Consider the following 16796-nt stretch of genomic DNA (forward strand, 5'->3'; position numbering starts at 1 on the left):
TCTCCTCTCCATTTCTTAAAGACATATTTTGTCTGTGCTTGGCCACTAGGGACCCTTAGGATCAACACTTTCCTTGTTGCTAGTCCCCCTACCATAACTGCAACACCTCCTATGAGAATATCTCCCTAATCAGCTTCTATGTTCTGAATTTCTATAAATGTTTCTTGGTATCTTGTTTTTCCCAGTTTTATAATCAGGTGATATAAGCATAAGTAGAATGCTGACCACTGACCCCAAACTCATAAAAGCAATCCCTAAACAAGTTTGTTCCTAAGAAACAGCAGCTCTGATTCCAAAGGATACTCCTTCACAGGGCAAATAAACATGATGTGTCTGTAATTCCAGAGGGCCCTAAGGATTGCTGAAGTGGGTCAGGGATTCAGAAGGCTGCTCCATTCCCAACTGGGAGGAATTCCTACTTCCTTCCCTCTCCACCCTTTGCCTGCCCCCAACTCCCCACACTTCCTCCAAGTAAAAATGAGCGAGGCTTTCCTCCTCCAAGTTTGCACCCACCTGTCCCTGAGTTCAGTAATGAATCAGTCAGTAACAATGTACTGAATACCAGCTACATGGGAGACTAGATTACCTTTCATTACCTCTGTCTGCATAGCTCATTAAGAATGAGGAACATAACTCTTTGAAAACACATACTGTAGAAATGCTGAATAATAATGATAACTATTAATAACACATCAGCCTAAGTGGAAATCGAGTTTTACTCAGGTGGATAAAATTACCTGCAGAGTACAATACATCTATGGAATAAAGTGAGTCAGCACCCAGACACTTGTGCTGTTTGTAACAGCGATATTCTTTATTCAGTTTGTAAGTCACACCTGGCATTCAAAGCCTGTTTCTCAAACACAAGGCCCTTGAAAGCTTTTCCTTTTTAATATATATGCGTCATTGTCTTTTTCACTAGAATAATTTCGAGTTACAGGCTCTTTTCCCAACAAGATCAGGTAGGAAAAAAATGTTGATGTGAACTTATTGTGTGTTTAATTCATTCTTTCCTTCCTTCAGCGAGCATGTGTTGCAGGCCTGCTATGCTTCAGGTATTAGGCCAGGCACTGAGCTACCAGGGTTAGCAAGACACAGTCATGCCCACAAGTTGCTCACAGTTTAGCAGGTACCTACCCAAATTACAGCAACTGTTACAGGTGCCATGACAGACATCTGTGAAGTCGTTACGGTAGGGGCCCAAAAAGCCGATAAGGTGGGTTCTACCTATGAAAGGTCATAAAAGACTACAGAAGAGATGGAAAACAATCGCTTGGCCAAAAATGCACACCATTTCAGATTCACATTCAAGCATCATGTTTCAATGCATTTTTTCATTAAGTGACTAATCTCTCTAAATACAAAAGGATTTGTTATTTCTGGCAGAAATGATAGTCAAGCTTAGGAATTGCAGTACTGGCTCGATCAATATGTGAGATGTTTTTAATTGAGGTCTGTGGTTTGTATATTCTTCTATAGAACAATCCACAATTGCTGTCAAATTTTTCTATTCTCAGCTGGCTGATCTACAACCAAAATAAAGCAACAGTTTCAACCCATTCTGCAAAAATCTTCTGGCCCAGAATCTACTAAATTTGCACATCCTAGAGTAGTGACTTCACTATTTAAAATATATCTGGTGAAATTTGAATAATCTCTGCAGCTTAGTTAATAGTTTTGTACCAATGTTAATGTCTTCATTTGGAAAATTGTACTACGGTTGTATAGAGTTAAAATTGGGAAACTTGGGTGAGGGAATATATGGGAAAGCTCTGTACCAGTTCTGCAACTTTTCAGTAAATTTAAAATTAGTTCAAAATAAAAAGTAAATAATACATGTGTGCGTGTACAGATGCATTTACATTTTTATGAGATCAATGCTACACAAAATGTGTTTCATAAATTCTTTTTTTTTGGTGGGGGGCTTTGAGTCACCCATCCATGAGGTCTTTTCTCCAAGCAGTTTCTTTTATCTCCATGAAGATTTTATTTATAAAGTGCAGCTTATTTATAAAGTGCAGCTGTTAATATCTACTTTTTTTTACTTTACATTTTTTAAACACTTTTTAAAAAGTAAAATTATTTTATTTATTTTAATTTTGGCTGTGTTGGGTCTTCATTGCTGTGCACGGGCTTTCTCTAGTTGTGGCAAGTGGGGGCTATTCTTCGTTGCGGTGCGCGGGCTTCTCATTGCGGTGGCTTCTCTTGTTGTGGAGCACGGGCTCTAGGCACACGGGCTTCAGTAGTTGTGGCACATGGGCTCAATAGTTGTGGCACATGGGCTCAGTAGTTGTGGCACGCAGGCTCAGTACTTGTGGTGCACGGGTTTAGTTGCTCCGCGGCATGCGGGATCTTCCCGGACCAGGGCTCGAACCCGTGTCCCCTGCATTGGAAGGCAGATTCTTAACCACTGCACTACCAGGGAAACCCTACCCTTTTTTTTTTTAATTGAAGTACAGTTGATTTACAATGTTGTGTTAGTTTCAGGTGTACAGCAAAGTAATTCAGTTACATATTATATATATCAAAGAATATATATAATATGTATTATATATATAAGAATATGTATTTTTTTCAGATTATTTTTCCATTATAGGTTATAATAAGATATTGAGTATCGTTCCCTGTTCTATACAGTAGGACCTTGTTATTTATCTATTTCATATATAGGAGTGTGTATTTGTTAATCCCAAACTCCTAATTTATCCCTCCCCTCCTCAATATCAAAAAAAACCCCAAGCAAGCCAGTCAAAGAACGGCAGAAGACCTAAATAGACATTTCTCCAAAGAAGACATACAGGTGGCTAACAGGCACATGAAAAGATGCTCACATCACTAATTACTAGAGAAATGCAAATCAAAACTACAATAAGGTTATCACCTCACACCAGTCACGATGGCCATCATCAACAAGTCTACAAATAATAAATGCTGGAGAGGGCGTGGAGAAAAGGAACCCTCCTACACTGTTGGTGGGAATGTAAATTGGTACAGCTATTATGGAGAACAATATGGAGGTTCCTTAAAAAACTAAAAATAGAGTTACCATAAGATCCAGCAATCTCACTCCCAGGCATATATCCAGAAAAGGTAAAAGCTCTAATTTGAAAAGACACATGCACCTCAGTGTTCATAGCAGCACTATTTATAATAGCCAAGACATGGAAGCAACCCAAATGTCCATCAATAGATGGATGAATAAAGAAGATGTGGTATATATGTACAATGGAATATTACTCAACCATAAAACAGAATAAAATAATGTCATCTGCAGCAACATGGATGGACCTAGAGATTATCATACTAAATGAAGTCAGACAGAGAAAGACAAATATCATATGATGTCACTTATATGTGGAATCAAAAAAATGATACAAATGAACTTATTTACAAAAGACTATTATTACTATTACTAATCAGACTATTACTAATCAGAGAAACTAAATATGGACACTGAAAGCAAGCATTTAGAAACTTTTATAACATTTCCACAATATTTAAGCATATGATTGTTTTCCTAAAAGTTTATTTTTATTGCCTTTTTTAAAAGTATCAATCTATATGAGTCAGAGTTCTCCAGAGAAACAGAATCAACAGGATATGTGTGTGTTTGTGTGTTTGTGTGTGTGTGTGTGTGTGTGTGTGTTTATATATACAGAATTCCTTCTTGCTCAGGGGAGTTCAGTCTTTGTTCTATTAAGGCCTTCAACTGATTGGATAAGGCCCACCCATACTATAGAAGCAATCTGCTTTATTCAACTACTGATTTAGCTGTTAATCTCATCTAAAAAACCACTTTCACAGAAACATCCAGAATAATGTTTGACCAAATATCTGGGCACCCTGGCCTAGCCAAGTTAACACAAGTTATCACATAGTCCATGACAGGTTGGAAGATAGTTTGAGAAGCATTGTACAAGACAACTTTTAGTAGTCTACCAAATAGTTCCATTAATAAAAAATCATTCAGACTAAGAATGTTCATTTTATGTGGAAACAGGGGAACTACTGTGAGCAGTGCCCTGAATGGTCTGGGGGAAAATAAATAGAATCACTTTTCTATACTCACCATTGAGCTTAAGCCATTAAAATCCACCTTTGCCCTTTGAGACAGTTTGTATAGCTCTAATCTTGAGGTTCCCAAACTTTCCCAATTCACAGCATCTTAGTGTCTCAGTAATTTTTTCACAGAGCTCCTAGGCCAAAAGAAAAAAAAAAACCTAACATAAATCTCATTTATCCAGTAGAAAGTTCCCAACAACTTAGCCATTTGAAAATATAATACACTTAAGTTGAAAGAAAAAATATTTTTATTTTGTTCTTAACCACAGTTATTTATAAAAGGATATGTATGCCAGGCATTGAATATTGTCTCTCAAACCTTGGAACCTGTATAGACACCACCAGTTATTCACCTCGTATTCACACTGATTTTCACTTACTACTTGCATTTTATAACAGCTGCTGAAAATCCAGCTTCTCAAAGATAAGACATCTTTGAAAGGAGTGCAGCACAATCTAATGTTGAAACTGTGAACAATCTTGACCAAGTAGCTCACCTGGTGGCCAACAAATGTCAAGCATCACCACATCTCCCTCAACATTTAGCCTATGCCACGGGATGTCCGTGAGTTTGCTGTGGTGTCCTGGGCACCTAGCGCATAGTTTGTGATTCCTGGCTCTATTCTTTTTCCATTTTTGATTCTATTTTCCCATTTGTAAAATATAAGCACCCACTTTAAGTGTCTAGCAACTACCTCTGTTAAAGCTGGGATTAAGCAGAATATAACATTTACTGTCATGTTATAACTCTGACCTTTCACTGCTAGCACTCAAGAAGCTGTGTATTCCATCCTCTGTTCTTTGTCTCTGGTAAAGGCTGTAGCGGATGAGAAGGCTCCCAATGGCCAGGCATACCAAATATGTGTCTCGGAGAACAGAACAAAATCTTTTGCTCTGTTATACATTTAAATAAAAATACAGTTTTTAAACAAGTTCATAAATAAATACAGAGAACAGATGGGTGGTTCCTGGGGGAGTGAGGGCGGGGGACAAAATGGGTGAAGGAGGTCAAAAGGTACAAACTTCCAGTCATAAAATTAATAAGGCATGGGTATATAACGTAAAGTGTGGTAACTATAGTTAATGATACTATATTGCATATTTGAAAGTTGCTAAGAGAGTAGATCTTAAAAGTTTTCATCACAAGAAAAAAATGTTGTAACTATGTACGGTGATGGATTTAACTGGACTTATCATGGTGATCATTTTGCAATATATACAAGTATCAAATCATGATGTTGTATACCTGAAACCAATAAAATGTTACATTCAGTTATACCTCAGTTTAAAAAAAAGAATACAGTTTTTAACTCATGATGTTATCTTTTAACAGATCATTAGATCAAGACTGAAAGCAGTACAAAAATAAGTAGAATTTGGTACCTTTCTCCTAATTTTTAACCATTCTCAATCACATTTTAATCTAATCCTGATTTTTCTATCCAATTGTATTTATTTCACTCACCCTAAATTCCTGTCCCTTGGGTCATGTAAATGGCTCTAACAGGAGTACTTTGGGACTTAAGCATGGCTTGAAATCAAAGCCTTTGTTTTTTTCATCTGGGTCTATATGTTCTCTTCATCATTATAGTTGTCGTCATCATCATAATATGAACAATTTATCCTATTTGGCTGGCACCAACATTTGGAGAGATGGCCTCCCTCTGTCTCCTGTTTCTAGCTTTTCCTGGCTCCTTTTCCATAGGCAGAGGCAAGGGGAGAAAGAGAGAGACTCATATATCTTGCACTCCCTGCAAGATTGTCTCTTCCTGGCAACAACAAAAAAGCCTTTCTCCTTCTCTGCCTCTCTCCCCACTCCTTTTCATAAAGATCCCCTATGTTCTTTTATCTACTGTCTATTACCACCTTCATATAGTTGATACCACCTACCTCTGATATTAAGCTACTGTCTTGTAATGGAAACTACATTCCATCGCCAAGGATAAATCCAAGCTTATCAGAATATACTTTTTAAAGCATATTTCATAATAAACAGCACACAATTGTAGATAGCGGCACAGAGCCACTGGGACTCCAGAACAGGTATCTGATGCCGGAACGCAGGAGAGCAGTGCCCTTCACTGCTGCTCCCATTTCACCCAGCCTGATGTTGAACTCCCCCCTTCCTTCTTGCTGGAGATTTTCTATAAACCAGATGTCAACAAATATATTGGATTCTTTATACTTTAATCTGTTTAACATTTCGAAAGTGTTGAAAGAGTTGGGCACATTATTCATTTCAACTATAGCTACTTTCTGATTACCTGGGGAAGGGATTAGCAGGATACCTGTTTGAAGCAAGGTATCCCAGAAGCTACCTCACTGGGTTTAAAATCTAACTGGTACACAGCCTTCAGTGGGAAGACTGATGGAGGGCGTTCAGTAAAAATTAAGGGCCTAGGAAACACACAGGCCCCCAGGCCAGAACAAAGCAACTGAATGATGGTTCCACCTGGGAGTCGAGGTGGGAGTTTTTCCTTGCCATGCTCCTGGGGACAAAAGTGAAGTCAAAACTTCCTCGCAGCGGTGACGAATTCCTCATCAGAGGGCCTCCCGCTTTTGCCAAGCTGATTTCGTGAGTGGTAAATGAAGTGGTCCTCAAAGAGAGAGCTCATAGAGGAGGAAACAGGAAAAGCACAACCGAATCCCCAAACATGCTCCACATAGTGAAACAGGAGGAACTTTCAGAAGTGATGAGAGAGACCAGCCTAACCCCAGCTCTGTCTCAGACACGTTTTCTTTCTTCCTGACTCATCAGGTTTCTTTAGGAAAGCCTGGTGAGAAGGGATTAGGAAGCAGGCGAGGGAGCCAGCCTTTTCTGGCAACACGGGGCTTTGTGATTTCAGATTCTGCAAGTCTTCAAGAACAGACTCGGTGTGCTAGCATTCTAGGCTGGAGGTCAGCAACAGTTCAGCTACAATGAAGCACATGAGATGGCTGCTGCTGTCAGCCAGAGACCCAAGGACTTTCCTGGGGCTGCACCTCTCTGGAAGTTTGAAGCTATCGGGACAGGTTTGCCTTCTTGAAAGGTGCAAATGTCACCAGCCAGGAGTGGCAACCTTCTTGAAATGCGCAAACGTCACCAGCCAGGAGTGGCAGATGCCGAGAGGCATCTGAAAACAGATCTCCATCTGGTAATGGGTTAGGCTTCCTGGGACGCAGATTAGAATAGTTTGAAATAAAGCGACGGAAGCACCGGTTTGGCTTTTCACATATTGTTATGGTCTGTGGGTCATTTCCTGCCTTTGGAATTTATTTCCTTTCCAGGTTCAGCAGAACCCAATGAATACAAGAAAGAGATTGGGAGTTTTCTTTGCCTCGGGCCCAGCAGAGGGGTAGCTCTGTATCTGTGAACTTGTACCATCTGCTCTCACTGAGCCCAGTAGGAGGGAAGCTTTAGGAATGGGACAATAAATGGGGAAGGGAGCCATCTCCAGTTAAGTCAGATGAATCCTCTTGTTCCTAGAAAACAAAAAGGGAAAGAATCGATTGGGAGGGTGCAAAGGATGCTTTATGTGGGGCAGCTCTTTACTATCAGTATCCCGTTCAGGGAGGGACACAGCCCCTCTCGGAAAGAGGCCGACACCAGCTCCATGTAGTTAGGTCCTGAGGACAGGTTGCTTCACAACCATGACCTGTTTTGTTTTATTTTACTAACCTTCGTTTCCCACTTTGTCCCCCCAGAGATTTAACGTAGCAACAACTGTCTTCCTGGCAGCATTTTAATGCTCATTCTGGGCACTTTGAAGCTGATGTGAATCCTTACTGCAAAATTTCTCCACAGCTCCCAGTATGCCCTGAACAGCCGCTGTAGTTCTGCAGTGCAGGGATGCCCCAGAGGTCGGGGTGAACCGTGTAACTCAGAGGGCCGTAAGAGCTGGTCAAAACTTAATGCAGAGGCTGCTGCCACTGCCGTCTCTCTTAAGTCTGAAAAGGTTTGTCTCTCTGGAGAGTGATCCACAGTCACAAGTTCCTTCTGAAAAGCCAGCTCATGCAGGCCTTGCTGTCAGGAGGAAGCTCGTGGAGTCTGTTCACATGTCCACAGCCCAGCTCTCTCTAGACTGAGAGATCAGAGTTCACAGCTTTAGAGGAAGGGCTAATTTTTGCCCCAATCCTCAGCCTAAGCACTGCTAAATTGGCAGCAAGTGCGCTGTCAATGCAAAGGAAGGGGCAGCTGGTGATCAACCTTGATCCTGGTGGCCCCCTCCCCCATTCCCAGAAACAAGAACCAGAACACTCTCCACTGCCTTGACAGGAAGCCAGGAGAGAATCAAAGTGACCTTTCTGAATCACACCGTCTCATCGTCTCATCGGGTGTCCACAGAAATGGTCTGTGACCTTCACAGTGATGTTTCCAACACTGAGGAAGTTCCAGGGGAAGTAAGTAAGTGGCTAGGGGCAGACTTGGCTCTATAAATAAGCAGCGTCAGAAACACCTGTATGGTATGATTTGCAAAGCAAGGAGAAGTCTGCTGAAGAGCCCCATTCTTCCTCTACAAAAGAGCACTCTGGAGGATTAAGGCATTGTGTTTCCATGTAAAAGTGTAACCTGGGACTGGTTAACTTTCTACGCCTTTGCTTTTAAACTTTAGAGAGTCTTGGTTGCACAGGTCTGGCAGGAGGCCAAGGATCTGCATTTTTTATCAAGCCCACCTGCTGATGCTGGTACAGGTGGTCTGTGGCCCATACTTTGTAAAACTGTGCTGAGAGAATTGTGAATTATTGTCATATTAACATGGACTAACTGGTGATACCTGGATTCCAGGCCAGGCTTTGGTGCTCTGTGTGGGCAAGATAGTTTAATTCTCGGAGACTGAAGGCCTCAGGACCAGATGGTGACCGCTATAAATTTAGGTGGAGGCTGGTTTCTAAAATTATGGCTCAAAAGCCTGCAAAGTATGAGGATGGGTCCACAGGGTCAAAGAGGGCAGGACTTCTGCAGCATGTCCTGAGCACTCACTGAAGTTCTGTGGTGCAGAAAACCCCAGAGGCCCGAGAGGACCCTCTGACCTCAGGGCTGCAGTCCTGATATCCTACATCTTGGGGTACAAGAACTGAAGGAATAGATATATCTCCTTTCCTTGCCCTCAGCCATTTCCAAATGGGAAAAAAGAAAAGGGAGAAAATAGATTTATTCAGTGCTTTATATGCCTTTATATCTTTTAAAGTCTCAAGTAGCCCTAGTATCATTAGTCCCATTTTGAAGATGAGAAAATTGAGGATTAAAGATGTTGCACAACATTGTACTTCAGCTATACTTCAATAAAAAATAAATTTAAAAAATCACAACATTGTGATTCAAATATACTTCAATAAAAAATATATTTAAAAGTAAGATATCGGATAACTTTCGAAAATTCCCAAGGTCAGATGACTACTGAATGCTTGAGCTGAAATTTGAACTCCTGTCTACCAAAGTCCAAGTTCCATTTTCTTTTCACAAAACCATTCATAACTAAAAGTTATGCTGTGACCGTTCTGAGGGCCTAGATGTTTTGAGACCCTCAACATACCCTCGCCTCTCCCTGACCTTCATCCATACCGGTTACCCACTCTGTTTCAGAATCTCACCTCATCTTTGATCTTTATTCCATCCCTGGTCTGCAACCAATCTCTCAGTCCTGCTCATGTCTTATTACCATAAATTCTTTAGCCCCAGGGGTGAAATATCGTCACCTCTCCTGGGCCCAGGAGGACTTTTCTGATCCATAATTACTCCAGCCAATGACTTTAAGACCAGTGGGTCCTAGAGAACCCAGGATATCGCCAGAGGTTTCCACGGACTGAGAATCCTCAAATGCTTGAGTGGCATCCGTGTATTTACCGATCTGAGACCCCTCCCCTCAATCCCAATCCCTGTATTCCCTATGCCCCACCCCCAGATCGCTTCTCAAATCAGGGCAGAGATGCAGGAAACCTGGATCAGCTGTTGCCCTTCTATTAGGAGGAAATGCCGCCTCAAACCTCAACTTCCTAGTAACAGTGATTATTCTGGAATGCTGGGCACCCCCTAGTGGGAGTAACAGAGAGAAAAGACAGACTTTTGATGCTGTTCTCAATAACCCATCCACCCCCAGCTTCCTGCCCCTCAGCTGTCTTTGCCTTTGCGCCCATCTCACTGTTCTTGAAATGATTCATTCTTCCCATGATGACTGGGCCTTTTGCCCCATAAAACCCTCCCTGTCTTTACAGACATAATGAACTAAAATTAAGCAGAAGGCAACTCAGGCAGAACAGCAGGAAAAACTTCCTATAGTGAGAGCTCTTAAAACTCTAAAATTCCTTATAAGGCAAACTACGACCTAACTGCACTGGGAAAACAATAGAGAATATCTCGGAAAGATAATTTTGGAAGTGGGGAGGATAAGGGAAAGACTGCTTTCCTGATTTCGAAATACATGTTAATACACACGTCTGACCCCCTCAGCCTGAACTGAAGACTTACATTAATGCCCTGTACTATGTTTAATGCCCTGTGCTATGTCTTACCTCTTCTAAGGCCAAGGGAACACTCAACATTTACCCATTTTGGAATAAACTGATAAAGCCCTGTCCTAGCAGAGGGGCAGCCCATCTGTGGACTGGGCGCTGTAGACCGCTGTGGGACATTCTGAACATTTGTCACTATCACTCACTCTTTAAAGACCCTGGCCATAGCCCCCCCTCCCACCCCATGACAGGGGATGAGCCCTATTACATTATAATCAATAAACCATTTTCTGAGTACCTACAATACACAAGGCTCAGGTAGACCCGATCTTATGCATTTTAAAGATCTGCCCACATCTAGTTTAGTCCTTTGTCCAAAAAAGGGCTTTAACAAAAAAGAGAGAGAGAGGGCTTCCCTGGTGGCGCAGTGGTTGAGAGTTCGCCTGCCGATGCAGGGGACACGGGTTCGTGCCCCGGTCCGGGAAGGTCCCACATGCCGCGGAGCGGCTGGGCCCGTGAGCCATGGCCGCTGAGCCTGCGCGTCCGGAGCCTGTGCTCCGCAGCGGGAGAGGCCACAACAGTGAGAGGCCCATGTACCGCGAAAAAAAAAAAAGAGAGAGAGAGCTAAAGTTTTCAAGTGCATGCATTAAGAATTCTTCTGGGCATATTCACAGTCCACATTTTAGTTAAATACCTCATCATTTGCTCACTGGGCAGGGGTCAGCCAATCTCATCCTGCAGCCCAATGCCTGTCCCTAGGGGATGTTATAATTGCATAGCATCTCACCTCTATGCTTTTGGTTGTTATGGTCTTACTTGTTCCTGGATTTGAGTCATCAACTCATTAGTGCCCATTCAAGTTAACCTTTCCTGATAAGTTCCCTGAAACCTTGCTCATAATGCTAGCAATTCCAGTGCAGAATTATCTCTGCTCTGGCTTCTGCCTCATCTTGAACCAAGTCGATTGGACAGTCTAATCTCCCAACGGCTTACAATGTTGATCTCTTTCAGCTTTTCTTTCAGAGCCATTTGATGATGTTCATCTCTCCGACAACCAAGAACTTTGGAAAAATCTCTCCCCTCGGGCATTTCCATTTTTGTGTCCTTGCAAACTCAGCAGAGGCCTTTCACGAGGAACCTCCGTGGGGGGTTAGAGGACACACTGGACCCCAGTTCACGGGACCTCTGGGAGGCAGAGAAAGGTCAAGGATGCTCCATGGTCAGCCTCTCGGGCCTAACAGCAGAAGCTGGGACTCCTTCCTGCATAACTTGGGCTTCAGTTAAAGGCATTTTTTAGTCTGGAGACCTTTGACCTCCACTCTGAATGGAACACTCGAAGGGTGAAGTAAGGTTCTCTGTTGGCAAGAAAGACACACTGATCTCTGGCCCTGGTGTGTCCGCCAACCTGGAAAGACACCCAAACTGTGGTGAGTTAGCTGAGCCACCTAGAGTGCTACTTACTGGCAGAGTCAACCATTCCCCTTCATGTAAGCTGGCCTTGACTTTAGAAGAAAGGGTAGTGATGTGTTTATGTGCTCAGAGGAGAAAACACTATGGAGAGAGAATGAGAATTAAAAGGGATAAACCCAACTAGAGGCTGCTTTGGGTGACTGGCCAAGAAATCATAGAGAAGCTCTGACAGTTAGAGGTATAGGAACTTCCACTACTTCTGTCTCTATTTTAGAAGAAATAAAAATTAAATCATAAATCTAAAGATGAAGGTGCATTCATTTGGGGAGAGGAACAAACAAGCTGTTACATTTCAAACAGATATCAGGGCTGCAAAAAATGAATACTTTTAACCTGCTAGTAGAAGGGCTTCTTTCCTGAAAGTTATCATCGATTAGACACCAACACCAAAGAGAAGGTTACAAAAAATTCTTTTTCATGCAGGTTAAGAGGCATTAATTTGGGCTGTCTGTAGTTAGCTGGATTCCTAGTACTGGATGCTTTCCAAGAAGAAGAGAAAGGTGGGCAACCAGAGCAGTTATGCGAAATTCAGGTGTGCACTTTGTGGGTAAAGGTGAGGAGAGTGTGCTTCAGCTGGCCCAGAGCTGCATCAAACAGAAAGCAATGGTTATGGAGTTTGGGGGGTGCCCAGCGGTGATGGGGTCCCTGGATCAGGCCTTGAGAGACCCAACATTGAGCCCCCATGGCAGTGCTTGTGGGCAGGGGGAGAGGTCTAAGCTGCCTGCCAGTACCTACAGCAAGTTTGACCGATATACATTATCTGCTAATATCCTCAAGGGAAGGGAGTTATGTGCCAGCTGTTAACCTCCCAGGAAAGACAGGTGTGCAGCGCTTAGATGGCATTCAAGGAAACCAGGTGAGGGCTTGAACTCCGGCCAGAGAAGCAGGGTGTGTGACACTTGAGGGAGCTGAGTGGGAGTCATTAGGACTACACTCAGGCAGGGAAGAATGGGGTGTGGTGTGCCCATGAAAGGTGGGTGTGAGCATTCCAGAGCCTCGATAATGTTAATGAAAGAAGCTTTGGTAAATATAGACTGTAAGTCATTCTGACTGTCCTCAAACATTTTCTCCAGCTGAGCTTCTGGTTCTTTTAAAGCTACAACATAAGGACATTCTCAATAAAGTTGAAGTTAAGAAACAGCCTCAGGGACTTCCCTGGCGGTCCAGTGGTTAAGACTCCGCTTCCACTGCAGGGGGTGAGGGTTCAATCCCTGGTCGGGCTGCATGGCCAAAGAAAATTAGAAACAAAACGAAAAAAATAGCCACAGATTGGACGAGATGATAGCTGTGTTTTGGAATCATAGTAGCTGAAGTTAAAGCAAGCGCTCCAGGCCTTCATCAACTTGACTTTCTTCCCCTCACTTCTAGGAAGGCTGTAAACCACTCTACTGTGTCCTTTCGACCCTTTATTTCCTGGAGTGCGCTGGAGCCAGTGTGTGCCACCTCCCAACCCCGTGTTCAGTTAACCTCATGGCAGCTCACAATCAGCCATGGTGGGAGTATTTATACTATGGAAATTGGCCAACACTACAAATCAGAGCTTTATGTTTGTTTCTGGAGAGCCAGTACACCATGTACTGTTGCTAAAAGTCCTTACATGGGAGAAGGGACAGTGAACTGAGGATGAAGGATGTCCAGGGGTGGGGGAGGGATGGTGAAGCCCAGAGTGTCCAGAGGGAAGCGGTAGATTGCCAGGATTGGGTCTGCCTGCCTCACAAATACCGCCCCCTGCAACACAAGCCTTGCATCCAATATTTCACCTGCTGTGTGTCTACGACACATGGAGATATTGCTTTCTGTTCACTGGGGCGAAGCGGGGTGAACTTGTTTTGCGGTTTCTGGTGCAGGTATAATAACGTAGGTACAGAATGTTTTTTTCTATTACGGATTTTAAAGTGTTTTCACGGAGATTCAATCCCACTTTTCCTCTTCCAACCTCCCCTGCCTCCTGGCTTCCCCGCCACCCCCTTCCAACAATACGTGCTCTCTCTCCTTCCCCTATATGTGCTTCCCACTGACCTTCGGATGCAACATCTTATCTATTATAAAAATATCCCTGAGCCAGATAATTATTACTCCCTCTAGAAGGGAGTTTTTTATTGTACATGTAAATCACCTGGAGAATCTTGTTAAAAAGCAGATTCGGGGCTTCCCTGGTGGCGCAGTGGTTGAGAGTCTGCCTGCTGATGCAGGGGACACGGGTTCGTGCCCCGGTCCGGGAAGATCCCACATGCCGCGGAGCGGCTGGGCCCGTGAGCCATGGCCGCTGAGCCTGCACGTCCGGAGCCTGTGCTCTGCAACTGGAGAGGTCACAACAGTGAGAGGCCCGTGTACTGCAAAAAAAAAAAAAGAAGAAGCAGATTTGCATTCAGTAGGTCCGGCTGGGCCCTGAGATTCCTCATTTCTAACAAGCTCCCAGGTGATACTGACGCTGCTGGTCAGCAAATCTCTCTCTCAGTAGCAGAGCTGTCGGCTGGACACGTTAATCAACATGTCTCCAACAGTTGTCTCGCGCTTCTACCGTTTCTACTTTAAGAAGTTCCACCTCCATTTCTGGAAGAGGCAGCGCCTCCCAGGCTATTGGACCAGGAGGAGGATCATAACCCAGCAATCAAATCTATATGCCAGGCGGGCTGGATTCTCTTTCAAGAATCTGAGCTAGAATGCTGTCCTAGCCTGGGTTCCCCCACAAAACAGAGCCTGAGACAGAAGTTGGCACATAGCAATTTATGTGAGAATCCCATAGAATAAGAGGGCAGGATATGGGGAGCAAAAGAAGGAAGGAATAAAAAGCAGTACTAGGATGTATTTGTTCTTGAACTGATCCTGGCAAGGCGCAACAGGCACTCAGTCCCATGGGACGTGCCAGTGGGCCTTCTGCTATGCATCTCATTACTATCTCAAGCATTTATATGGCCTTTCCTTTACGAAATTACTGATTAAATGCTTGATAACCCTTTACTTTCCAGTTTTCAAATAATTACTTGGCTCCCTAGCATGGTTAGTCACCAATAAATTCTATTTTATATGATTATGAACTCATGGATTTAAATATATTTAATGCACTTCAATCCACTGCAGTTATTATTCTAATGGGTGCTCAAATTATCCCATCTTTGGTCAGTGGAAGCTTATTCCTGTTGGTTCCTGAGTTTTGTGATACAACCCCAGTAGTCTTTTATGGCTTCCTTCTTTTCTGGTATGATAAGATATCCAATAGAACTTTCTGTGATTATGGTAATGCTCTGTATCTGCACTCTATGATGCTTTAGCCACTAGCCACATGTAGCTATTGAAATGTAGTTAATACAACTGAGGAACTGAATTTTAAACTTCATTTAACCATTGATTGATTTTATTTTAAATAGCCACATGTGGCCAATTGCCACCATATTGGCCAACACGATTCTATTTTGTAACAAATGAAGAAACTTAGGTACAGAGAAGCAGTGGGATTTGTCTGTGATGTAGTTCAATTCTTATCATTAGAATCGTGCAGGGAATGACTGCCTCTAAATAATCTGGGAAACGTTTAAAATACTGATTTCAGAGCCTCACCCTCAGATATCCTGATTCATTACGTATGAGGTGGTGCTCAAGAATCCGTTGTTTTAAAAGTTGTTATTTTAATATTACCATGCGGGGACTTTCCTGGTGGCGCAGTGGTTAAGAATCCACCTGCCAATGCAGGGGACACGGGTTCGAGCCCTGGAAGATCCCACAAGCCATGGAGCAACTGAGCCTGTGTGCCACAACTACTGAAGCCCTCATGCCTAGAGCCTGAGCTCTGCAACAAGAGAAGCCACGGCAATGAGAAGCCCGCACACCACAACGGAGACCCAACACAGCCAAAAATAAATAAATAATTAAAATGTTACCATGTGATTCTGATGAGCAGCTAGGTTCCAGAACGATTATATTAGATTACTGGAATGTAGTATTTACGTTACAGCTATGGTTCATTGAAGATCATTCCAGTGAATCAACTGTACATCTTTAACTCCTTGTGGTAAGTTTCTGAAGTCAGAGGATCCACAACACTCTGCTAGTTATGGGATCAAGAGCTACAGGTGCTTACAGAGGCTCTCCTCTCTCTGGCTTCAGTACAGGTCTCTGGCCTTAGTCTGTTTTCCCTGCTATAACACACATACCATGGACTGAGTAGCTTATAAACAGTAGAAATTTATTTCTCACAATTCTGGAGGCTGAGAAGTCCAAGATCAAGGCACCGGCTGATTCAGTGTCTGGTGAGAGTCCGCTTCTTATACATCATCTTTTCACTGAGGCCTCTTTTATAAGGGCACTAATCTCATTCGTGAGGGTTCTGCCCTCATGACCTAATCACCTCTCAAAGACCCCCACCTTCTAATACCATCACCTTGTGGGGTAAGAGTTCAACATATGAACTGGGGGAACAGAAACATTCAGATCATAGCATGGCCCGCATTCATGCATAATTTTAAAAGACACAAAGCCAAGCCAAGGGCGGACAGCCTTCACCCTCAGACCAGCCTTCCTAACCCACTGTACCTTCTGTGTATGTCCAGAATTGTGAAAGATCTAAGATTTTACCCTGTTTACGCAATAACCAGTTAGCTGCCACAGATTCATGGATGCTGGTAGAAGACCCGAGACTCCTGGGCCAAAGACAAAGGACTTCATTACATTCTACACACAGAGCAACATGAGATTCATGTTCATGTCATTTCCCCTTGCCCTCCTCCAATCCCAAGGGGGTGACAGGGTAGCCCATGTGGATACCACACACACAGTGGGTTTCCAACACAGCTGAAGAACCCCAGTCTTTTATAATGGGCTGCCCAACTTTGAACTTG

General features: G+C 43.1%; 1 long non-coding RNA gene across 2 annotated transcripts in view; it reads right to left on the reverse strand.

Moving 5' to 3' along the window:
* LOC132593316 (uncharacterized) overlaps positions 1 to 16796 on the reverse strand; it is a 107708-nt gene that overhangs the window by 27060 nt on the left and 63852 nt on the right. Inside the window, exons 4-6 of one of the 2 annotated variants that reach the window (XR_009566232.2) lie at positions 14078 to 14294; positions 4070 to 4196; positions 533 to 2383 (exon numbers count right to left, since the gene is read on the reverse strand). This is a non-coding gene — a long non-coding RNA (uncharacterized lncRNA). Of the gene's footprint in view, positions 1 to 532; positions 2384 to 4069; positions 4197 to 14077; positions 14295 to 16796 lie in introns of those variants that run through there. The other variant, XR_009566233.2, reaches the window with a different exon arrangement.

Source organism: Globicephala melas, chromosome 12 (assembly GCF_963455315.2).
Source record: "Globicephala melas chromosome 12, mGloMel1.2, whole genome shotgun sequence".
Classification (NCBI taxonomy): domain Eukaryota; kingdom Metazoa; phylum Chordata; class Mammalia; order Artiodactyla; family Delphinidae; genus Globicephala; species Globicephala melas.